At 41.5% G+C, this 26,565-nt stretch overlaps 1 long non-coding RNA gene across 1 annotated transcript in view; it reads left to right on the top strand.

The window, feature by feature from the left end:
- The window catches only part of LOC119482798, a 28,560-nt gene extending 5,666 nt beyond the window's left edge, over positions 1 to 22,894 (top strand). The window contains exons 3-4 of the long non-coding RNA XR_005205546.1: positions 18,990 to 18,994; positions 22,883 to 22,894. This is a non-coding gene — a long non-coding RNA (uncharacterized LOC119482798). The remainder of the gene's footprint in view (positions 1 to 18,989; positions 18,995 to 22,882) is intronic.
- The last annotated feature ends 3,671 nt before the right edge of the window (positions 22,895 to 26,565 follow it).

Genomic DNA, 26,565 nt, shown 5'->3' on the forward strand with positions numbered 1-26,565 from the left:
CACTGTCCACCCTGCTCCTTCTCTCTTCTTTTTCTTCATTTCTCTCTTTTTCTCCGCGTGCCTGGGATGCCTCCCATTTTCCTTTGCTCTAATTACTGCCTTGGCAAACTGTGTCAGCGAGCCGAAATAGTTTTGATGAGGGGTCCGGCTGCGTTTGCATCTGTAATTTGATGGGTTTCATTGGGGACACATAAAACCAGACACACCAGAGGGTACGTGACCACATCAGAGCCTCGGGGTCGGCCGAGGTTATTTTTAGCCCCATCACGCTAGTCCGGTGGCAGCCACATCATTTTGGTAAGCCGCCGATTGAAATCGATCCAGCTTGGTTGAGCTGGTGCTCTCTGCCAGGGAAATCTGAGGGCCTGAATTTGTCATGTGTCGTGCTGGGGTTAGATTCCTCAACATGTGTGTATGATACACATGTATCATGTTGCTGGCATGTTTACTGTAGCCGTGCTGTGTCCTCATGTAAGGGTGCGCTGCCTTAAATACTCCTGTGTATACAATCAAATGTAGATTATCTAGAATACAAAAATGAGATTACATACAAAAAGGGAATGAATGACCCGCACAGGTCAGCTATGGTGTCTGACTAGTGCTAGCATGTCACAGCTGGCTAGCGTGCAGCTACAGTAGTTCACCAACTAGAACTGCGAGGATTCATTTCTATGTGCCACTTGCAGATCATAGACTGTATATGAGTATTGGACATAATCACAGTGACGTCACTCATTGGTTTGTGGACTGCCGTTTTGAAGCCTCAAGTTCGGCATTTTGGCAATCGCCATCTTGTTTTTTTGCAACCAGAAGTGACACAGGAGGGTGGAGCTACGAACAACCGAATACTGAATAAGACATTTTTTATTTATTTTTTAAGATTACTTTTTTGGGCTTTTATTCCTTCATTGACAGAGACAGTGATAACTTTGAAAGGGGGAGAGAGAGGGATGACATGCAGCAAAGGGTCACAGGTCGGACCCGAACCCTAAGCCGCTGTGGCAACAACCCAGCCCTGGCAAAGAGGGCGCATGCTCCACCAGGCGAGCTACCGCGGCACCCCTGAATAAGACATTTCTAGGCGACCAATGTGTTACAATTAACTTTCGTGACCTGAAAACACACTGTGGAAGGGTTAAAGTTCTAAGACAAAAATACGGACAACTCCCAGACCGAACAACGCCGTGGTAGCAACCTGTCAATCACAAGGTAGTCCCGCCCTAAAGCACCCCCTGCTCTATGGTCTGTTTTACTTAATTGAATTGTACAGCATTGATTATGTCACTCAATGACAAAAAACATCCGCCATCGCATAGTGTGAGTCGGGTTGTCTTTGCACCGCGGTTGTCTATTCCTAAATCCTTATGGATTCTCTTTCAGATCTTTCCTTGACCTTATGACGTGTGCCATCGAGGTTACGGAAAAGTGGTTAGGAAAAGACATTAGGACGTCATTTTTTTACTATTCAACTGCAACCCGGGTCTTTAATGGGATTTTTAAATGCAGTCACAAGCAGTAATAATAAAACACATTGAGAATATCCATCCATTATCTGTAACCGCTTATCCTATTCAGGGTCGCGGGGGGGCTGGAGTCGATCCCAGCTGACATTGGGCGAAGGCGGGGTACACCCTGGACAGGTCTCCAGACTATCACAGGACTGACACATAGAGACAGACTTCACACCTACGGGACATGTAGAGTCAACAGTTAACCTAACCTGCATGTCTTTGGACTGTGGGAGGAAGCTGGAGAACCCAGAGAAAAACATGCAAACTCCACCCTCTTGGTGTGAGGCGGCAGTGCTACCCACCGTGCAGCCCATACATTGAGAATATACATGTATTAAAAGACATATTCCAATATTCCTTTGAGAGACAGTGCTCTGGTCACTTGTACTAACCCTGTTGAGGACAGGTGAAGGCATGTGTGCTGCACGCCGGCCAGGTCGCTCTGTATGGATTACTGTCTGGACTCAGCATTATGTAACAATGTCCGGTCCCTAGTCAGCCACCTAATCTGGCAGCCACATTGCGTAACTGTCTATTAGCTCTTCACATCCCCTCACACCTTCACTTTCACACTTCTTATATATATATATATGTGTATGACAATTTATACAGGATGTTCTGCTTCTGCTGATGTTCAAGATGAATATTTACCCTAGATGTACTCCACTGGTAACACAGGGAGTGATAGCCCAGGGTCATACTCACGTGCGTGAGTGGGCGTGTGAGTGTGTACAACCAGCGAGCCAGCCAGGAAGTCAAAGGAGGATAAATCAAGGGATGAAACATGGTAGTATTTAGATTGCATTAGATGACATTTATAATTGTGAGTATGCTAGCATTTCTTATCACTCTCTGGACATGAAGGACACCAAGGATGTTCTTCGGATAACTTCATTTTGGTGAAAGAGAAATCTAACAGGACCGAGTGTTAAGCTAATGTTTATTCTTTTAAATGTTACATAGTGGCAGCTCATTGATGCCCTCATTGACACTATGGCTGGCAATGAGCCTAAAGCTCTGGGACTTCAGCTTCCAGCACACATGAAACCATTCAACTACACGCCATGTGGCACACACTGTTCTGCTACCGAGCTTCTTTTATACTAGCGCTTTTCATCATGAAAACATCCATATTAACCTAGCTCAGTGGTATCTGAGCTCTATATCCTGCGTGCACATGGTCAGTGTGTATGTGCTCATGTGTAAGTGTTCACATAAATACTGCAGGAGGGGACAGAACAGGCCGCAGGGCTAGTGTAGGAAATTTCATAAAAACAAACCCCATTTGATCATTTGGATAGGAACAAGCTTTTATTGCGTTAGTTCAGGTTTTGGGTTTGGGTCGGCCTTTGAGTGTATACCGTGTAAAAAAAAAGGCTGGCGAGCTGCCCGACTCTGAACTGAGGTAGTAAAACGTTTTGCAGTAGGAAAGATTAGCACAGTTTTGATGGGAAAAATTCAAAACAGGTGCTATGTTTTCACTGCCTTCCCCCTAATGGGGCTCTCCTTAGGCGACTACAGTATATGGGTGCAATCTGAGCTATCAAAGTGACATTGCAAGTTTTACTTAACAGTTGACATAAATGTTTTACATTCCAAATGGTGTTTTCACCTCTTATCCTTATTAGGAGATTGTTATTTACCATTCAATAATCACTTTTCAAGTCTATTGCTCAAACCATTTGAGAACCCCCCCCCCCCCCCCCCCCCCCCCCCCCCACAAACAGCGGCGTTGGTAGTTAATCCTCATCGGCAGAGCTGCCGTATATACCGGCCTCAGACTGTATACATGAAAGTTTCAGCTAAGTGCTCCACTTCCCTCCAGTGACTTGATCCCATTTAACTGCCCATCCCTGTCTTAAGAGGATACTGAAACCAAAGCCTTAAATCCCCCCCGGCCTGCGACCCCGGGAGGGGCCAGAGATGGTCCAGAGAGCTCTCATTGTACCCTGCATGTTCAAAACAGAGGTTACTTTTTCACTCTAATGAGCTGAATCAAGGTAAAAGCCATTATCCTTTTTACTGATTTCCCATTTTACAATATGTACAAATTGCAAAGGACAGAATGTGGAGGAAAAGAAACAGATGAGCATTTGTTGTGGTTTGAGTCAAAAGGGCTGCAGTTCAATATCAGGGCAATGTCCTTGGTGCTTTTTGTACTTTCAGTTGAAAATGTTTTGATCTGGAGAGAAGAGGTTTGACCCAAGTTTGACACTGATGGAAATATTCAAAGGCTCTACAGGACCAACATGCAAGAGGGGATGTGGTGTCACGATCAGATCACAGCAAATGAACAGCGGACATTTTGTACTGAAAAATCTTCTCTGTACTGTCAAAAAATCTCTTCTCATTCATCTCATTTGGAAATATAACAAAACATCATATGACCAAGTTGTATTCTAGGCTGATGCAGGAACAGATGCAGGATATCGGCATTATGTTAGAGAGCATTTATTTCTCATGCTGTTGTCCATATGTATATATATTGAAATCTTGCTGTTTAATTATTATATTTTTATGTCATTATTATTTTTAATTGTATTTATTATATATTTTTTTCCTGTTCTCAGGTCTCACTTGTAAATGAGATCTCGGTCTCAACATGACTTCCTGATTAAATAAATTATATATAGATCTTGAAAAGTCTTAAAAAGCACTGAATTTCAGCAAAAACCTAAATAAACCTAAATGAATAAATAATTTTGTGATTGATTAATCCATCAATTTTCTTCTGTTATATACAGCTGGGAAGTACTGACGAAAATGTGATATGAATACTAATAAATCCATGTATTTAATATATAATTAGGCCTTATATTCTGAACTTGTTTTCTGTCATCCCTTAACCAGTATGACCGTGAAAAAGGTATTAAATCACATTTTGTGTGTTATTAAAAAGGTCATAAAAAGTCATAATTGAATGTGGTGAACACTGAAGAAACACTGCAGGTTGCTTTTCACGAGATCTACGTCTAGTACGTACCGACCATTGAAACACTAAGGTCATGACTGCAGTATTTTACAGGTCCATCATTTGGTAACGAAATAGGACGTTTCCTGTAAACTGTAAGTCTGTAATTTGATACAATTATAGAGAAAAGGATGTTTTGAGACGTCTTCTTCAGTTTGAATTCAGTTAATTGAGTTTCTAAGCAGTTGTTGATTTCTAGCAGAGATCCTCAGAGACTGTTGAATAGAGACTGTTTTCATATGGAAAATAGGGGATTCATTCTTTCAGCTTATATTTCATTAAACAATAAAGACAAGATATCAGCAACCATCAGTATTAAATCACTGATGAACTAGTTATCACAGAGTATCCTGCCACGGCAGTTGGTTCCTGTCTGCCCTTTGGCCCCGCGCTCCGAGCGATATGATTGGCCGGCTGCTGTGACAGGCATTGTGCTGACTGTGTGTCTGTGAGGGCCCAGGCTCTGGCACGGGCTGCATGGTCAGCAGTCTGTGCCCACACACACACAGACATTTCACCATCACACACGGTTCAGAAGAAAATGTGCAAAGACATGTGCATGAGTCCTTGTACACGCACACAAACCCACACGAACTGTGCTCATCCACACACACTAGCTATACGCAGCTATAGAGTTCACGGTGTGTTTAAGCTCCATCTTTGCCGTGGTGCCATCATTACTTATTCACCAGCGTGGCTAATAGCCACATGTCACCGCGGCGCTCCGACACATTGTGCAGAAATTGAAGCCTCAGGAGGCCCTAATCCATAGGTCCTGATGTTATGACACAGTGACAATAGCAAGCAAAGCAGCTGCAGACCCCCTCGCCACGACACCTATGACACTAGCACAATAAAAAGGTCCCCCTGCCCCGCCTCTGACGCTTAAATCCTTCACACCTGAGCGCTTACACTGAAATGAACTAAACGGGGAGCAGAGAATGGAGGCGAGGAGGCCAAATGATCTGGTCTTCAAACTCAAATTGACTCAGTTTGGGTTTACATGATCAGGGTAATTAAAAGGTGTAAGGTGGGAGTGTGATTGGCAGCTCATCACCACTACCTTCTACTGCAAAGGAAGATATTTAGCCTCTTATGGACAACCAGGCCAATTCTCTGTTAGACGACATGTGTGTGTGCAATGAATGCTAATGTGATCCAGGAAAACGAGAAGAAGTGAAGCTGTAGAGAAGAGGAAAGCTTGTTTGTTCCCAGCCAATTAGACTGTTATCAGACTATTAAATAGGCGTTATCGGCCGATATAAACACCATACATGTGGGTCAGTAGAGGCCTTCTACACCCAATAGTAGGTCTTATCATCTATTCACATGGTAAATCACCAAAAGAAGGTATAAGAACACGACAGAGACCTTTAGAGACCGTAGTAATTATTGCAGGAGCAAAAGCGGAAGTCAGGCATTGTAGACAGCGTGAAACTCCATAATGGGGTGGAGGTTGCGGGTGGTGGATGGGACACAAAACACAGGACTTTCACACAGGAGACACAAAACAAAGGACTTTCACCCAGGAGACACAAAACAAAGGACTTTCACCCAGGAGACTGGGGTTTGCATCCAATGTGAAATCAATAATGTGTTGTTTTCTTTGTGTTCACAAGAGTTAAGTTTCACTTTTGAAATGTTATTTTAAGTGAAAACACAATGTTTTTCCCAAAACTTAACTAAGTGGTTTTGTTGCCTAAACCTAAAGAGGTTGTAGTTTTGTTGCCTAAACCTAAAAAAGTTGTAGTTTTGTTGCCTAGACCTAAAAAAGTTGTAGTTTTGTTGCCTAAACCTAAAAAAGTTTTAGTTTTGTTGCCTAAACCTAAAGAGGTTGTAGTTTTGTTGCCTAGACCTAAAAAAGTTGTAGTTTTGTTGCCTAGACTTAAAGAAGTTGTAGTTTTGTTGCCTAAACCTAAAAAAGTTGTAGTTTTGTTGCCTAAACCTGAAGAAGTTGTAGTTTTGTTGCCTAGACCTAAAAAAGTTGTAGTTTTGTTGCCTAGACTTAAAGAAGTTGAAGTTTTGTTGCCTAGACCTAAAGAAGTAGTAGTTTTGTTGCCTAAACCTAAAACAGCCTTTTTGTTTGTTGCTTTTTAGTTTTTCTTTCACTTTAACAGCATAGTATGATAGTTATAGCAACCGATAACACTTATTTAATGGCCTAATAACAGCCGAATCGGGTGAAGCAGCTAAATGAAAAACAAAAATTAACCCCCCAAGCTCAAAAAACACTTGATTCTACATTTCCCATAATGCAACTTCATAGCATGTTTCATTAGAACCCCTTTACCTCTTAAATGCCCACGTCTCTTAAACCCCACACCTCCAGCATGTAAAACAGGCTTTCTGTTAAAACATCTGATAACATCATCATTATGTCATCAGGGTTATTTTTCAAACCTTGGAGCGCACCCTTCAGAGCCACACAAGACATAATACAAGAGTTTTCACAGGCTGAGTGAAAGTCCCTCCCTGTGATGAGTAAACTGACCTTCATGTGTAAAACCAACGGGATCTGAGAGATCTCAAAGTAAAAAGGAACAGAAGGGGGTCCTTGTCTATAAAAACACTCCATTTGGGTCTTTTGGGCTTCTGTAATGATACCGATTAGCATAATGACCTTCTGCATTGAAAAGTCACACTCCGCTCTCTCCTCTCCTTGCCAAACCCCACACAGACACACACAAATAAGGAGGTAATGAGAATTAATCGCGAAGCATGAGCGAGGAAATGCCTCCTAACGATGGCCCGACTAATTGCACGCCAATAGACTTTGCACGCTCAGCAGTTTGAAATACAAGACTCCCGTCCTCTGCCATAATTGGTTCGCTTTTGCGTTGTAATCACAACTTCCCCGACCGAAGCCGGCGCCTGTTGAAGATATCACTTTGTGCTTATAGAATAATTATATGCAACGTGTCCAATTATTTCCTGTGACTATAATAAGCTTGCGTGTCAATATTGGCATGTGTAACTTCATCATCATGTGATAAATGATGCTACTGGAAAGTCTTCAAATATTTATCACTCTGTCTGATTGGTGAGGACAGTATGGAAGCATTGTTTGATGATGAAAGGAAAATTACCAAATGTATATTTGTTGAACGCCAATTATACCTGCAAATACGCGTGAGCTAGATAATTAGCAAATGTTTCTACGTGTCTTCAAAGGTAGAGAAATAATTACTGTGTTCCTTCTTGGCCTTCTTCTGAGTGCAACGACACAGTATGCATCAACCACTCGTGCCTTTATCTACGTATATAAAGCAGTAAAATATGGCTGATTTGGTTTTAACTGATCCAGAACACAGCAGGGCATGATGTTGGCTCCCAGGAAGATTCCCACAAGAAGAAACTCATCCCCAATACCTGCTGATTTTGGTCACATGTTTAAAAATAGGCAAAACTTGAATGTAATCTTGAATGGGAGGCGAAACAGTGAGTAGTGGGAGGAATATAAACAGAGAAAGTTCAGTAACAAGTACGTATCATTAAAGCAAATGTCATGATAAGGCTCTTACGAGACAGAATGTGCAGATAAGTGTCGGTGCCTCTCCGTTCCTCATTCCTGTCTCTTTCTCCGCTGGAAATGCAGAAGGATTGTGGGTAATTATGGAGGGCCCTTGAACTGTGGGTAATTACGGTCAGGAATGCTCACAGCTGAGAGCAGAGTGAGAGGCCGTGCGTTGGCATGGCAACCGCAAAGGTGTTAATTATTTTCTTCCTTTAAGGCGAGGGAGGAATCCCCTCTTCAAAGGGAAGAAACACCTGTGAGTAGAACCCCCCCCCCCCCCCCCGTCACCTTCTCTATTTATTGACAGCTCTTTCTTCTTCTTCTTCTACGGCTCCCTGTATTTTTTCCTCACCTTCCTCACTCCTCGAGTCATCTCCTTCGTTCTTCACCTCTGAACCTTTGTCTTACTCTCTCTCTCTCTGTCTCTATCCTTTGTGTGCTCCCTTTCTTTCCCATAAGGCTCTACTGGAGAATACTCACATTTACCTTTGAGCTTTTGGCTCCACTGGCCTGACTCTCATTTGAACCCCTTTGACCACATAGTCCCAGGAAGTCAATTCAGCGATTGTCAACACTGCAAACTCCGTCCTGATAGTTCCTATGAAACGATGGCCCGGGAACTAAATATAGATCCTGGATCTGAGAAAAAAGATTCCAGGGTTCCTGTGGTAGAGATAATGTTGTTGTAAAGATATTACTTCTGTTATTTTTGTGTCTGTACAGATGAAATTCTGCACACCTGCTTTTGCGGTAGCCCTTCTGGAAGTACCCTTCATTTCCCGTTCATGTTCTCTATAGACATCTGGGAAAATCCCACACCAAAAAAAAAACATTTCAACCAGGCCAGCCATTTATAACAGTCCATTCAATTTTCTTCATGGTATTACTAGATAAGAAAGTAATACAAAGTCATCTCTACTTTATAATGAATTGAGCCACTGCACACGCCTGAACCTCATAGAAAAACCACTGGGTGAAGGTCTCTGCAAAAGAACAAAGTTCAGGACAATATTGTGGTGCCAGCGTACTATCCAGTACACAGTTGTCAGTGTAGTAGTTTGCTAGTTCACAATCTGGGAAACCATAGGCTATCGGTCTGACGATAGATAAGTCTCTGGGGTCAACGGGATATTTGTGGTGTTCTGGTGTAGCCAGCTGACTTGACTTCCTTTTCCATGCGCCGCTCATCGTTACAGTCACAACTTGAGATGCGAGACTGGAGTTGGAGTTGAGAAGTGACGTGAACGACCGGATTGTTTCACAGATAGCCAGTTTACAAGCTAATTTTAAACCAATAAAAAGCTAAATCTTTAGCCAGTTGCCCGGTGGGTTCCTGATATTGCATTTGGGCCAATGCGTTCCACCTCTTTCGCTCTCCACATGGACTGTTCACCTGCATTCAACCAAAGTCTGCTCGAACATGATTGATCAGTACTACTAGAAACCAGAACACTTCCGATACCAACATCTTGTCCCGTTGCCTCCAGATTCCGCATATGAATGCAGAATCGGTTTATAAAGATTAGCTAGTTATTAGTCACTTTATCCTGCTAAAATGACCAGTATGGCAAGCAGGCATGGGATTTTTTAATTGGGGTTTGTCTTAAAACACAACTTAAATACATATATCTGTTGAGGTATTGAGTGGAATTCCAAGTTTCAAGCAAAAAGGAGCATAAAGTGAAAAACGGACTATTTTAATGAAACAAAAACAAGCCTTTGAGCATAAATTATTGAAGTGCAAGAAACACTCAGTGCATTGTCTGGCTGTCACCGCACTGAGAGGAAGTCTTTTCCGTGTTAAAATGATTTCTCTGGAGTTGAGGCTTGAGTGAATGGGAGTGAATAAATAACTGATAAAATCAGTAAGTTATTTCCATGCATGAATGCAAAGCAAATAAATCAAATAGTGTTTTCCTGGAACATTTGTTAAAGCATACCTAACAACACGAGAGAGCTTCATAACATCCTGATTGTTTTTACTCCACTTGCCATCTCTAATTTGAGTGATGGGCGAAGCCTGCAGCGCCGCTGTGTCCTCCCCTATTCTTCCTGCTCTTTAATTGGTTCGTCAACAGGACCCCTGCCTTTGTTTGTCCAAGACCCCAGAACACACACACATCCACATTCACATGCAAACATGAACATATACACACACAGACCCAGCTCACACACTCTCTCACACAAACACACCAAATCCATTCGGGGGGTGTGAGCGCTCTGACTGGAGCCAACTAAACTATTTCCACAGGCCGCTGTCCCTCTCAGCTGATTAGGAAACTATGATTAAGGTTATCGCAATCTTTCCACAACGGAGAACACCTTGACTTTCACCAGCCGTGTTTGTCCTCCATTCGAGACTATGTTGGTGTGTAAATAGTCCCCGACAACTCACGTTACTGTGTCCAGTTTTCCATTTCGAACACGAACCACCAAAACAAACCACCCACTGTCATGAGTTCCACTGCAGACAGAGAGTCTGGTCCTAACCTTTGATATATGAAAAGACAATAATGGCACTACAGGCAATAGCTGTTTCTTAGAGATTTGTATCAAGGAGTTGCAGCTGTAATGGAGAAACAAATGCAACATTTAATTGAAAGATTTGAGCAAAAATACTCAAAAATACACATTCTTGTAGGTTTGAACTTTCTATTTAGGGGCTGTACACAAATTGTTAGGAGAGGAGAGATGGTCAGAAAAGGGGGAGGGTATTGTCATTTTTGAGTTTTTTAAATAAAAAGAGCAGTTAGCACTTTTATTTGTGATTTTTTTTTATCTCAGATTTCTAATATATTTCAACCTTCCTTTGTGAGATTTATTATCTAAACTAGAATTACAACCTCGCTGTAAGTAGAAGTGTACATTCATATCTGTCCAACATGTCATCACTTCATCATTTTATCCTATTAGACATTTGTGTAAAATTGTCATAATTAGCCGATGAATTCTTGAGTTGTGTGTTTTGAGAGGTTACAATGACCGATGACATCTTTTTGAGTCCAAGTGGACGTTTGTGCCAAATTTGAAGAAATTCCTTCCAGGCGTTCCTGAGATATCACAAGAATGGGACGGACGTGAGATCGCAGTGACCTTGACCTTTGATTACCAAAATCTTATCAGCCCATATTTGAGACCAAGTGGACGTTAGTGCCAAATTTGAAGAATTCCCTCCAAGCATTCCTGAGATGGCATTCAAGGGAATGGACCGTATGTACGTACGGAGGTACAGACATACTGTATGTGGGTACGTACAGAAAACCCCAAAACAGAAGGCCTTCAGCCATGGCCTGAGCGGAGGCATACAAAGAGATCAAATAGTTCTCCTTTGGTCATAAAGGGGCATTTTGCCATATGCAGAGGACAACAATCCTGTCTCTGTATACGCTTTTTAATTTCCTTTGCACCAACATGAAAAAGGAGCCCTGAGTGTGATTTGAAATTCCAGGGATGGACCAAAAATGTTAAGCTGGCTCAAGTTACTCAAAAGTCAAAGCTGGTGGTCCAACTCACTCATTCAGTGACTGAAGACATACAGTAGCTGCTGCAATATTTGGTAAACAGGACGTGTCATTTTGCCTGTGTTATCAATCATTTTGGCTGCATATGTCCTTAATGTGCGTCTCAGTGGTGCACAATGTGAACTTTAATATTTGTTACAATATCAAATGTTTAAACTGGGTTAAACCATCCAACCATTGCAGTAATTTCTATGTCAAGGAGAGGGTTCAGATACTGGGGAGGGTCTTGCTGTTTTAGAAACATAATATTTACCCCCTCCCTCCCCCAGCCCAATAATTTCCAAACAGTTAAATCGGCCTGGATTGAAGCCCTGGGTCAGCCTGACCCAGTGTAGTGTTAATGGGCAGAGTGGTAGTGGTGCTGTATGTTGACTGTAGTATCCTATCCTGTAGTCCCTTTAATCTCTTATCAGCACACAGAATTAACCCCTGAGAAAGATTGGCTGTGACTTTCTGCTGTTTGACCACTCTGAGGTTACCGTTCCAAGGTGACCACCGGCTGCTCCATGGATGTTCACCTCTCCCTCTGATCTTTTTCCGCTGGGAACTCTGCCACATGTGACCTGGGCAGGTAAAGTAAGAGCAGGACACTGTGAACTTTAAAACTGATCTGAACTAGGCCACACGGTGACTTTAGTCCAAAATGTCTCATTGGTCTGGAGGTATTTTGTCCTTTATCCTATGAGTGAAATCATTAACAGAAACTTCCTTTGATCCAGTGTCATATGGTTACTTTGGGGAGGTGCTGACACTGTGTACACTCATCAGATTTGCTATAAGTCAGTGGAAAAACACTGTGGAAAAATACATCGGCAATTATAAAATTCTTCCACATGGTAGATCCATCCTTTTGAGTATTGGCACCCAACCTGAAATAAAACCTGATAGAAGTGAAAACTACTGTGCTGGTCTAACACTGCAGTCCACTAACATGGTACTATAGCAACATAAACAATGTATGTCTGGGCACAGATTAGCACGGAAGTGTGAAAAAGGTCAGGACAGGCTGGAGGTGTACAGGCAGCTGATTGATGAAAATACCATAACAAGGTTTCAGGCTGGAAAAAGTAATCCAAATCATTCCTGACACAAAATGATTTGACATATAAGCTGCAGCTGGGTTCTGCTGACCTGTTGAAACATCCACCATACTTGAGGGAAATGGCTGCTGATAAATGGGAAAATGTCAAAGCCGTTAGGGCTTACAGTGCAAAGACTATCCTTTTAAAATAAGACCATTTTGGTAATGTTTGGTGAGAAAATCTGGAAAAACTATTTTCCATTTTTCCGGTGCTTTTTCAGAAGAACTGTGGTGCTTCATTTGGCAAACACAACGGCACACTCTCCCAAACTCCAGTGGTGGTAAATCCAGCTCAGCCCTCATGAACTCATTCCCGGTGAAACGTTACACTGTGACCAGAACACGGAGTGATCGTGTGACTTCGCCTCAGGTACAAACACAGACGGGAATCAAAGAGAAGGGCGCCATATGCTCTTTATATGACAATGCGTGCATGTGATTGTGCGTGCACAGTATGTCCATGTCCACACTGTATGTCCTTGCACCTGTGTGTTAGTGTGTTTTTATGAGCTCATGAGCTGGGGTGTTCTCCACCTCAAACCAGCCCCTCTCCCCCTCTGTGTTCGTCTCCTGATCAAAGCGCCTGCCGTGCCACCGCTCCGTTTGATGCTCTGGCACAATAGAGCCTGTTGAGGTTTTGATTTCTTCATCCATTCAGCTTCATAAAGGCCAGGCCTCCCCTCCCTCCCCGGTCCGATGGGCAGGGGGAGGGAGGGACCCTGGCAGGACCCTGGAAGTCCCCCGCCTGCAGCCCTGTCTGGTTAGACTCTGGACATTAGGAGCTAAAGCTGAGCAGGCAAACTGCACAGAAAACACTCGGAACAATAACGATAGCTTCTATACAACCTTAACACAATCCTACAGTAGCACAGCTGAAATGAGCTGAAATGAAACTGAAACTGCATAATGGCAGTTAATTATGCGGTGAATGTCATGTGTTGTTGTGTTCTCATTCCTCATTTTTGTGTGTTTCCTAGGAATGTCCAGCAATACATGTCAATTTCCGCTTGCAAAATAGATACAGTCTTTTCAAAATAAACTTTCATCTTCACAGGAAACAACTTGGTTAGGTTTAGGCAACAAAACTACTTAGTTTTGGGAAGTTTAGGAAAAGATTGCAGTTTGGGTTAAATTAACTACGGAAGTGGCGTTACTTAACTACGGAAGTTACATGACAAACAAATCAACGTTGACTTCTGGTTTCACACGGGATATGAACAGTGGTCTCCTGTTTTTTTGACGTGGGATATATGTGAATTACAGTGCATTACTTTTCGTAGGTATAGCTGTGGTGTATAGCAAACGGTGTATGAGAACAACCTGCTATTTTCAAACACATGGAAGCAGCTTGAAATGGATTACAGGGAAAGTGTGATATATTTCAAACCTACAACCTTGCAACCTTAAAATCTCCAACAAATGGAAATAAAAATTAATAAATAAAATTGCATTTTTACCCACCAGAAAAAACTATTTTGACATTTTGGGAAATTTGCTATTCGCTTACTTGCCAAGAATTAGATGAGAAGATGGATACTGCAACTCTCATGTCTGTATCGTAAATATAAAGCTACAGGCGGTTAGCTTAGCTTATCTCAAAGACTGGAAAGAGGAGAAACAAAGGTGTCCAATGGTAACAAAATTCGCCCTACCAGCACCCCAAAAGCTCACTCACCAACATGTTATGTCTCATTTGCTAAATACGTATAAAAACAGAAGCGTAAAAACGACAGAGCCAGGATAGCTGTTTCCTCTTTTCTAAAGTCTTTGTGCTAAGCTAAGCTAACCAGCTGCTGGCTCTATAGTTTCATATTTACCATACAGATATGTGAGTGGTATCCATCTTCTCATCTAACTCTCGGCAAGAAAGCAAATGAGCACATTACCAAATCATGTCAAACTATCTTTAAGTTGCAGTTTTACCATTGTATGTCACTTCCTGTCAGTGGACCTGAGACAGCTTCATCAGCAGTCACACACACATCTGGTCAGGACCTGTAAATGAGCTTTTGTTGTTACAACAGAAATTGTGCTGTTGAAGCTCCTTCTCATGCATTAAGCTGAACTAATGTTTAAGTTGGGATACTGTGACATGTTATACTGTTGCACTTCTTGTTGCCACACCAATGACAAAGTATCATGTTTCACTTTTTCAGACACATCACACGACCTATATTACTAACCTATACAGTTGTAGCATTGCATGAACAGCTTTTTGGATTGTACACATATAAAACAACAAACTTCATCATATTTTGTGTAGCTCACTCAATATATTCTTTGTTCGTGGAATAACTATTCAGTGTTAAATGATTTGTCTTAACAGGCTTGTAGCATTTTTCCATGAACTGAATGTTTTCTTATTGATGGAAGCATTTTGAAAATATTTGATATACGTGAAATAGAAAAACAGTTCAATGACCCATAAAACCTCAATGTTAGGCAGGTCCTGGTTCTTCATGGAAAACTAGAGGCACACATGGAAGTGTCAACCACAGCTGAGTTGCCGTTTTCTTCTCTTCATGAGAAAGAGGCAAATTTGCATGGAAAATTAATTTGACTTGGTTGAATGGCAACTGGAAAGTCCAGTTAGATAATGCGCCTTAAGCATAATTAGCTCTTGAAATATTATTCATATGCTTTGTTCTGTTCCACTGCACCTTCATTTCTCACCGCAATTCAATTAATGTTCAAAGAAATTACTCACTGAATACATCAGAAATCATACAATGGAGCAAAGCATCCCAATGATACAAAGAGCCATTTCTTTATATTTTAGAAATTATATATTTTTTAGTTACTTCTGATGCCTGATAATGATGTCATGATGTAATGATTGAGAGACATGAGTAAAAGGCTTTTCTTTTTGTTGAAAAATTCATTGGCTACGAAAGAGAAGTTTTCCTTCTAATGACCTTCTCATTTTATTGTAGGCTATTTTTTCATTCAATGGTCCAAAATACCACACACACACACACACACACACACACACACACACACGCTCGTAGACAAGTAATTAGTTATATGAGAAGATAAATAAAAATGTATGTTTTTTCATCTCTAATGAAAGGACTTTTAATGAGATAAACGTACAGTATGTCTTCTGGATGAACTTAAGGTAAGTGCCTCCAATGAACAGTAAATGATCAAGCTAATTAAGCTTCAGGAAAAATTAGAAGTGGTGAAATATCACACAACACATATTTAATAAGTGAGGCACTTGTTTGAAACATGATTTATTAACTGCATAGAAAAAACAAGATTAATGCATCAGGATCTCAATGAGCTCAGCAGGTGATTTTTATTTCAACTGTCACATTGCAGAGAAGCACTTCTCAGTGTCTGGAAAAAGGTGTAAAGACTAACCGATACATATCGGTAAAGAGTAAAAAATGTGGCTACATTGTTCGACAACCACAGATCAGAGTAAGACATCCACCGTACCCCCACTCTGAAAAGAAATGTACTTCCGTATACAACGCTGCCTGAAATGTTTACATAGCATTATCACTTCACAAACATCACTAAAAAACACGCCACAAACATCATTAAAAAACACGTCACAAACATCACTAAAAAACATGTCACAAACGTCACTAAAAAACACGTCACAAACATCACTAAAAAACACGTCACAAACATCAATAAAAAACACGTCACTAAAAAACACATCACAAACATCAATAAAAAACACGTCACTAAAAAACACATCACAAACATAAATAAAAAACACATCACAAACGTCAGTAAAAAACACGTCACAAACATCAATAAAAAACACGTCACAAACGTCACTAAAAAACACGTCACAAACATCAATAAAAAACACGTCATTAAAAAACACGTCACAAACATCAATAAAAAACACGTCACTAAAAAACACATCACAAACATAAATAAAAAACACGTCACAAACGTCAGTAAAAAACACGTCACAAACATCAATAAAAAACACGTCACAAACGTCACTAAAAAACACGTCACAAACATCAATAAAAAACACGTCACAAACATCACTAAAAAACACGTCACAAACGTCACTAAAAAACACGTCACAAACATCACTAAAAAACACGTCACAAACATCACTAAAAAACACGCCACAAACGTCAATAAAAAACACGTCACAAACGTCAATAAAAAACACGTCACAAACATCAATAAAAACACGTCACAAGCGTCAATAATAAACAAGTCACAAACATCAATAAAAAACACGTCACTAACGTCAATAAAAACACATCACTAATGTCAATAAAAAACATGTCACTAACGTCAATAAAAATACGTCACTAATGTCAATAAAAACACGTCACTAACGTCAATAATAAACACGTCACAAACGTCAATAAAAAACACGTCACTAACGCCAATAATAAACACGTCACAAACGTCACTAAAAATATGTCAGTAACGTATCTTACAAAACAGAACACTGGTCTCGAACACGGTGACTTGGTTGAAAGTCCTGTGTTTGTTGCACCCATCCACCATAAGCAGTCTTTCTCACTTTTTATTCTACGTCACTAGCTCTGAGCATAGCATATTCATGCAGATGCATTGACATTGCAGTCTGTACAGACTACATGGTGTACACATGACACGCCTAAAGCAAGAATGGTGTTCTTATTACACGCTTTTGCCTTGCGCATTATTGTGTCTTTCACACGCCTTTTCATGCGACCAGGCTGAATAGTAAACCTTGCTACTCATTTAAGAAAGCTGACAGCAAAGTTACAGTGATGAGCACTCAACACAGGGCAAGTAACACTAGCATTAGGAGCTAATGCTAACTTGCCCCAACTCCCCGCTTTTACGGAAGTCATACAGCATTATTGAAAATACCAAATTCATTCGTACAACACTGACCCAGAAACTGAAGTCAACTATATCCAGTACTCCTCCTTTGGTACTAGCCAAAGTGTTAGCTGGTGAATCACTGCCCATTAGCACCTGAGCTGACTAATTTCCTGGGAGGAGCTCTGCAATATCTATTGTGTTTTCAGAATATATGATGTATGACAGGTCATGTTTTGGAAAGCACTGCTGTATTTTGTAGTTATGAAGCAAGTATATGTGTGTTACACCATCGGACGCTCTCTGTCCACACTGAATACGTTAACTTGTGTTACATCATGCTGTGTGCTCCATATCAGAGTGGAGACGTAACCGGATGCAACCACTTAAAAGATGGGTTAGTAGTATTTGCTATCTTCCTACGTTTTTACTTTTTAAACAGAAAATGTGTTTTATATTGAGATATTTAGCCTATTAGAAATAACATAGAATATAACCAACAGCGAGTAGGTAGTTAGGCTGTCTAGCGATCTTCCTCCAGCTAGCTGCACTCAAAAACGTTGCTTGTGGCCACTTAGGACACTCCAATAGAAAATAATGTCATCAGGCTGATTCTGTCGCTGACGCTCGCTCCCATCACATCCAGTGAGGACATGGTGTTAGCTAGAAATGTAGTCTGGAAATTCACCAGCAAGGTGATGAGATGCTGAGACAAATTTCCAATTTCTCTTAAACAATTTGCTATTTCCACTTTGTTGTACCTCGTATAATCCGTCCCATGTTGTTCTCAAAATAACACTGGAATCTGTGCTCTTTGTGTGCAGGTGTGTGATCTAGCATCAGTCTGACACCGCTAACCTCCGTGTCCCTCTGCTATCTTTGGTGTGAACATATGTGACAGAACATAGCAACACCTCCCCCCCCTCTACCTCTCTCTCATACACTAAAATACATTCACCCCTCTATCTCTCTCTGTATGTCTCTCTAAGTGTGTCCCTCTCAACTTAGTCCTCTGCTGCTGTCATGAAGGGGTTCCAGAGTTCACGTTTGGAGGGTGTGAAAATCCCAAGTGGCTCAGCGTATCGGCACGTGATTGTGCGACAGTTTGCTCCCTTCTCCATACATTTATTTATCAGTGTGTGTAGGTGCGACCCCCGGCATACATGTGCGTCATAAGCATGCGTACCAGCGTTCCTGCCGTGAGCACATGGGCTTTCTTTTCCTGGACTCCCCTTCTGCATGTGATGCTGAGTGCCCGGTCTACACAATGAAAGCCAGTCACCAAGTATCATCTGAGCATCACCACTCTTCAGTTCTGCTTATCAGTTCTCCTGATAGAGATATACCACTTAATGTCATTGCCTATATAATACGCAGAATATGGTTACATGTGATTGTCCGTGGTATATCGATTTAGCAGTCATGATGAACACTAATTTGCCCACAGCTCATTTATATTTTTATTTTTTATGTCTGCATTTTTATTTTGTGCAAGTGCTAGTTAGTGTCCGGGTTGTCTTCTCTCCTGAGTGTTTCTGGCTGATCTGAACAGAACAAAATGTGTTAAAAGTTAAATTAATCACAATTTCACAAGTAGAGGTCTGAATGTTCTGTCTGAGGCTTCTCAGGTAGCTTATTGAAAGCTTTTACTTTGCCCACAGTGTACTCTATAAAATAATTACAACCCGCTGGTATTAAGCTACAAAGAGCCTCTTAAAGCCAACCCGCCAATTACACTTTGTTCTTTGTAATCTGGCAAGGCTCCACAGGCATTTGTTTGTGACAGGTGTAGTGTAAAGAGGCTGCAATAGATGATTGACAAGTGCTAATATTCACTGACACTTCAAGATAAACCTCCTCCCCTTCACACCTAATTCAGGGCTGTAGCCAAGATTTTGGAAATCTTGAGATAACAAGTTGGCTTAAAGGTGCTCTAAATGATAGCCAGAGAATTCATATAGCAGCAAACAACTATTTGCTATGTAAAGATTAGAGGAGTTGTGAGCTGAGATTTAACTTGCTCTCCCTCTGCGTATGTTATCTGATATTCTACATGCTTTGTTAACACAGCCAGGCTGGCCGCGCATGCTTTTAGTGCATGTTTGTGCGTGCCTCACTGGCTAGCTCACGGCCGTCGCTCAGCACGGCTCTCATACGGTTCCAGCTGATAACACCGTTCTGACTATAGACTGTATATAGAGATGGATGACTCGTCTCCTCTTCCTTCCACTGTACAATAGTGAAGCCAAAATATCAATATTTTGACGTCATTTGAAGCCAGAGTCTACGCAGTAGTGGTCGGGGGTCTGAAGCCGCGGTATCGTATCGAGGTCCCGCCCACACACCCGCCCAAGCCAATCACGAGCCGAGCACAGCTGCAGCTTGTTAGCGTGACGTCTCACCCCCTTTTTATAGCATCAAATAACCCATTAAAACCAAACTTATCAGGAAAATGAACACTTGAACATACATCAGTGTGATAACCTAAAATGACAGAAACCATCTTTGGGAAAAAAATATTTTAAGTGAACTTTGACTTTTTAGTTCATATATCGCTAACATGGAGGGGTTTGATCTATGACCTATACTGCAGCCGGCAACCAGGGGGTCATGTTGTCTTTATATACAGTCTAAGGTCCCGACTGACGGCATTGCATCCACCCTCCGGTTCCCCCTCAGGTAAATACTGTAAGCTAGTGTCAGCACTTTTGCCTTGTTTTCACTGATGGCACTGTTAGCTGCAAGCTGGCAGCTCAGCCGTCGCCATGTTGAGAGCCGTGCAGAGGCAATAGAAATGCACTGCTAGCTGTTATCTATCTTTGCAATTCAATTTTCCTTAAACCTGCATTAATACATTTTTTTGGCCACTTGCGGACCACACGACAAGCTGTAAATAATACACATATACATTTAAAGTTCTTAAGGCTAATGCGTTAGCAAGCAATAGATTATTTACCCGAGTCCAACATTCACTCTTTTTACCTCTGTTTTTGGTCTCCACCATTTTCTGTGTGAAATATGTGGCTCTTAAGCAGCTAACAGCTCCACTTAGCTGACATCTAATCGTAAACTAGCTGGTAAACTTAGCCTAGGCTACCTACACACACTTGGTATCCTTTGTTGAAAGAATTGACAAGTGCAGCTTCACTTTAAATCCTACTCATGTAAATTTACCTTTAGTATTTATTTCAATTTGTCAAGATATTTCCCCACGAAAATAGGCCCAGATGACATGAGAGGCAGCAGCAGTGACCTATCTACCAGGGCTATCCTGATGTCTCTATCTATAGAGACACTGTGGACGTCCATAATAGGATACTAAACATAAACTGTCCCTCAATATTAACCTATAGCCTCCTTTCACAGCTATCATTAGCCCCTGCACTGGAGGTGTGAACAACCACGGAACAACGCCGAGCATCTATAACGGTTTTATGAGGAAGACAATGTACCGCCTGCCCCTGCTATCTCCTGCACCCTGAAGGGATGGTGCTCACGCGCTAAAGCACAAAATGTACCAGAAGAGAGAGACACGAGGAGAGGTGAGAAATGAGGAGGAATGGTAGGAAACAGAAAAAATACCCACAAGATTTATAGAACAGGAGCGGTGATGAGAGGGAAAACAGCAAGAAAGATCAGAGACAGGTTTATAATACATTCAGCGTCTTCCTCAAGGACACTCTGACGCAGCATGTGTCTGTTGGTGGACACATATCGAGACACATTTTGGTTAAATGACAGTTAAACTGTGGCTATGCCCTCATGTGTTTCCGAGTCACTTCTCGTCTTTGCCCTCCCAAGAATCTTCCACTGTTGACAAGTGTCCACGACAAGCTCTGTTGAATGTCAATAGGACACAGTCCACGCTCTGATATGGCAACAAACACAGCAGGGAGTATGCGTAGGTTACCATAGCTGACATAGTCACGTGTGACCCGCTGAGTGGACCCATAATAGTTATTGTTGACCATATTACACACAGACGCAAATGGGAAAATTCCAGCATCATATTTGCTTTTAATAACTGCTCACAATAAACTCCTCTTTAGCAAAATCAGCACTACAACTCAGCAGCAATTACTACAAGTCACCCAGGAGATCAAGTGACTGATGTGATGGTCAGGCAGCTGAGAGGTTAAAGGACAAGCAGGAGTAGGTTGCCAATACAAATTGTGGATCAGCTGCATAAATGCACACTGGGGAGGTGAAAGAGCAGCACTCTGTCCTCCATCAGCAGCTACTCTGGATGTGGCTGACCTTTAACCCCTTCGACCTATATCATGGAGTAAATTAAACTCAGTCAAGAAGACTGTGGCGCTTTTCATACTCTTCTTTTCCCGCTGTCACTTTGTGCCTTTTCCAACAAATCCTCCAAATTGAAGAAAAAATGACGTTGTATGTCCATGCCCCTGCAAGAACGACACATAGAACAACAGCTACTAAATGGACTTAGAGGGGAGATTTTGTCAACTGTTTCTAAAAATGTATTTCTGGGTTGCTGGGTCCACATTCATCCATCTATGCAACGTATCCTCATACAACAGTTCTGATTATATCTTACGAAAAATGATTCCAAATTTTTCGTGCGTTTTCCAACGAATGTCCAGCTACACGTGACGCACGTGTCAATTTCCGCTTGTTACATGCATGCAGTCTTTTCAAAATAAACTTCCGTTTTCAAAACTGCTTAGTTAGGTTTAGGAAAAGATCGACTTGATGAGGTCAAGGCAACAAAACGACTTAGTTAGGTTTAGGAAAAGATTGACTTGATGAGGTCAAGGCAACAAAACTACTTAGTTAGGTTTAGGAAAAGATTGACTTGGTTACGTTTAGGCAACAAAACTACTTAGGTTTAGGAAAAGATCGAATTGGTTAGGTTTATGCAACAAAACAACTTAGTTAGGTTTAGGCAACAAAACTACTTAGTTAGGTTTAGGAAAACATTGTGTTTGGAAGTTACGTGACAATAAAATATATGTTGACTTCTGGTTTTACACGGTATGAACACCGTTCTCCTGGGCAAAAGTCCGGTGTCTTCTGACCCACCCATCCACCCCGATCTTGTCCCTACGTGGCATTTGCCACTCTTTATACTTCCTGGTTCACGATTACGTGGATTACATACAAATTGATTTTGTGTGATTTATATACAAATTAGAGTGCATTAGTTTTCGTATTTATAGCTACGAACAGTGAATAAGAACAGCCTGATGCAGTTTTGATCAGAAATAGCTTTGGAATGCGTCCTCCGGGTCCGTCCTATAAAATCATCAGGAATTCTGTTAAAGGTCACATCTATCCATGTCTAGTCTTAATCGGTCATTACTAACCCCATGAACAATTATCCAATGGGGTTTAATCGCCAAAGATGCTTCATATATTATCTCTTCAGCTTTTCCTGTGTTGTGCGATCTTTCCCAAATGAAGCTTCTCCTGATTGAACTGAGCAGGCTATAGTTGCTCCCAGGCGTCAGTGTGTGTTAACAGTGAGTGTGCAGGGTGTGCTCAGTTGGCCTTTCCAAGTTAAACAAAGATGAAGTAAAGATACTAAATCCATAAGGTGGAGAGAAGTTGGCCCAAGGAGTGTCCTGATTCCTGAGGATATCCCTGTCTAGTGTTGGCCTAAGCTCAGTAAACATACAGGGGCTAAGCTGTGACTCACATACTGTAACTATGGTTGCTTTACCAACAATGACACGCCACTGTACACTTTGGAGAGCTAATGCAAATCACCAATGAGTCATAAACTGCGTAGATCGAATCAGCTATGATGTCCAAATGTCAACAGGATGTGTGGCTTTCATTTAAAGGGATAAAGGCCTTTTTTATGATTGAATTTCAAAGCTGAAAGAAGATAAAAAAAACAACTTTGCAAAAGCACACATTTAGATGCTTTGAAGGGATTGGAAATGCCAGGCCATCCTCAAAAGGAGCCCCGCACTGACACCGGGAGCTTTTACAGCCGCGGCTCGACTGCATCGGCTTCCATTATTCATGCCCTACTCAGCCGCTTCAATCCGGCCCAGACCGCTCACCTTACACGTTACGCATTCATTCACAGTAGCGCTTCCTCAAACACAGTGTGTCCTGCCTTCGGGTGAACACACTAACAGAAACACACTAACCTGGATTCATTTCCACTGACAGTTTTATCAGATGTATAAAGCTGTGAATATGACAATGAACACAATTTTTCACAAAGACTTATGTGGGGGCGTATACATTTTGATTGATATATTTCTGTTTTATGAATCCCCGAGGTGTAGTCTCGAGTGTAGTGAGTGAAGGGAGGCTGGATTGTTGAGTTGCTCTGAATTTGCATAAAGTGAATGTAAAAACAGGTTGTAGAACACAATCTTAAACTTTATAGCCTTTTTATTGTCCTTTTTCCAAAATGTGTAACCTTTTTAGCAATTATGAGGACAAATAGCACTTTATTGACCAACCTAAAACGTACTCATAGTACTAACATGCAAATATAAGATACACAGTGAGGAGAGATTCACTCCAAAACATTGCAAACTCACTGGGGAAACATTTTTCACACAGATCTTGTGTAAATTCAGGATGTCCTCCGGCACACACTCGCTCACTCTTGTGTGTGTGTGTGTGTGTGTGTGTGTGTGTGTGTGTGAGAGGACACGCCCGGCCCTCCAACCATTCACCCCTCCTTTTCTCCCTTGGGAACTCTCTCACATACTTTTCCTATCAGGTGTCTTTTATTCGTACGCATACTTGCGCGCCCACGTAACTCCTTTTCTCGTGAATTCAGACGTAAAGCATTCCCTCTCATCTTGTGCCAGGTGAGCCCAGATTGTTGGTGGCTGGTATAAACACACACACACACACACACACACACACACACACACACACACTCTCACACACGCCCTTGTATAACCTGACACCTCGGAGCAGTGGGTGAAACCTGCGCGTCCGTGTCTCTACGGTGAGAACCTCAATGAGTGTGTTTTCCCTCGGCTCTGAGGCAGGCCCATACCTGTACGCATGTACATGCATGCACCTTGAGCTGTGTGTGTTTCTACTACATCTCTTATGTAACCTGCTAAACTGAAACAAACTCTCTGTTCATTTGTGAGTTTACACACTGCCAGGGCATCTGAATATCCCACACCTGCCAAAATGAATTGACAGGCCAAACCACAGACCCTTTGAATGTCACGGCTATATTTATCCAGTGCAAGGCACACTTTGTGTCTCTGTCTGTCCCCTTTTGAGAATGAGGTCTAGAATGCCACCAATGTGAACCAAAACTAGGCCAAGCACAGATGGACCGACTGCTTTGCAGGCGTGCCAACATGTCAGAGGCAGTGATTGTGTTGCGTAAAGAACCGCGTGTGTGCCACAGCTTTAGTTCACAACTTAAACGCTGCTATCTTTGGCTGGCATCAAAGGAGGACCTTATTTGACTCAAATGAACCGCACAGAATCAAAATCTAATCAAATTGGACCGGACCGGAGTGAAAGTTGGATTGAATCAAGATTTTAAGATTTTGCACTAACTCATAGGGGGAGGGGATATAGATAAATTACTTCAATGCCAGCAAATATTACAACTAAATTCACTTACTTAAAGTTGAACTTTGAATTTTACACACTTTTTTTGCATAATGAAATATAATCTGAAATTATAGTGCAGGTATTGTGCATAATTTTCCATTTCTAAAAAGTAGATAAAACTGTTTTTGGGCATATTTGAAGCTAGTAGGGCTGTCCTCCATCAAAGAAATTCCTAGTCCACTGATACTATTACATGCAATTTTGTCAACTAATAGATTAGTTGATTTATACGACAGATCTGTAAAACTGAGTTTCTCCACAAAGAATCACATAAAAGCACCACTTCAAATCTTGTGTTTACCAGAGATGTGCTCATTAATGTCTTGGAAATAAATCATTCAGCATGAAAAAAGCATAAAAAATGACTAATTGACTAAAGAAATCCAGGCTGTTCTCATACACCGTTTGTAGCTTTACCTACGAAAAGTAAATGCACTGTAATTGGTATACATCCCACCAAATCAATTTGTATGTAGTCCACGTAATCGTGAACAAGGAAATATAAAGAACAGCCAACACCGCGTAGGGAGGAGGTCGGGGTGGATGGGTGGGTCAAAAAACGACTTTGGCCCAGGACACCGGTGTTCGTGTCCTGTGTGAAACCAGTAGTCAATGTTGATTTAATTATCATGTAACTTGCATACTTAAGTTACGCCACTTCCATTGTTGTTTTAACCCAAACCACAAGCTTTTCCTAAACCTAACTAAGTAGTTTTCTGTCACTTAAATTACGTACTAAAGTTACGCCATTTCCAGTGTTGCGTAACCACTTCCGGTGTGGCGTAACTTAACTACAATCGTTCCTAAGTGGTTTTCTTGCCTAAACCTAACCAAGTTTTTTCCTGTGAAGACCGAAATTTATTTTGAAAAGACTGGAGCGGAAATTGATGCTAGACGTTCGTATGAAAACGCACGAAAAATGAGGAATAACTTTTTGTAAGATATCCTACGAACGGTTATATGAGAATACATTGAGAAATCTTAGTCAACGAAGCCCACAATTACTGATTAGTCAACTAATCGACTAAGAGCTGGCGGCCCTTCAGGCTAGCAAGATAAGCTTAGTAGAGGCTAGTTAGCCTAGTTTGCTAAGCTTAGAACAGATTAGCTGTCTCTCTTTGTTGTGGTGACGGCAAATAACCAACGGGATGTCCCGTGACCTGTGCAGTTCATAGATTACTCCGTGATTCAAATCATGTCACAAAGTAACATACGGTGTGCTCAAATCACTTATGGGACTAACTGGAAAAAGCAACGGCGAGCAATGCTGGTCCTCAGTTGACTAACTGCCTGTGTGGCCGTTCGGACTGTACAGACTGTACATTCAGGCTGTTTTCATACACCATTCGTAGCTATACCTACAAAAAGTAATGCACTGGTATAAAACCCACAAAATCAATTCATTATGTAGTCTATGTAATGGTGAACCAGGAAGTATAAAGAGCGACAAACGCAGCATAGGAAGGAGGTCGCGGATAGGTGCGTCAAAAAACACTGGAGTTTGGCCTCGGAGACGGTGTTCGTGCCCCGTGTGAAACCAGAAGTCAACGTTGATTTATTTGTCACATTCCGTACTTAAGTTACGTCACTTC

This window comes from Sebastes umbrosus, chromosome 23 (genome assembly GCF_015220745.1).
Source record: "Sebastes umbrosus isolate fSebUmb1 chromosome 23, fSebUmb1.pri, whole genome shotgun sequence".
Classification (NCBI taxonomy): Eukaryota; Metazoa; Chordata; class Actinopteri; order Perciformes; family Sebastidae; genus Sebastes; species Sebastes umbrosus.